Source organism: Miniopterus natalensis, chromosome 7 (genome assembly GCF_054644295.1).
Source record: "Miniopterus natalensis isolate mMinNat1 chromosome 7, mMinNat1.hap1, whole genome shotgun sequence".
NCBI lineage: Eukaryota > Metazoa > Chordata > Mammalia > Chiroptera > Miniopteridae > Miniopterus > Miniopterus natalensis.
The window spans coordinates 76,308,292-76,308,636 of record NC_142087.1 but is presented as its reverse complement, the minus strand read 5'-3'; positions in this window follow the sequence as shown (position 1 = coordinate 76,308,636).

The window sequence follows — 345 nt, the reverse complement described above, 5'->3', positions numbered from 1 at the left end:
CAGGGCGGCAGGTGCACAGGCGCGGGAGCAGGGGAGGCCAAGGCAGCGGCCAAGGCCTCAGGGGTGCGGGAGCGGGGCGCCGCGGGCCCCAGCGGCGGTCCCAGCGGCCCCGACGCCCGTGCGCCTCCGGGCCGAGGCTGCGGCGGGGGCGGCGCGGGGATTGGCCGGCCCGGGCGGGCGGCGGGCGGGCGGCGGGCGGGCGGGCAGCGCCCTCTAGGCAGCGGAAGTGCCGGCCGCTTTACATCCGTCCTGCGCGCCTCGCCGCGCGGAGTTGGGAGGAGGCAGGCTGGGGGGGAGGGGGATAAAAGGAAAAGCCCCGTGCCATGTAGCCCAGCGCCCCCGCCC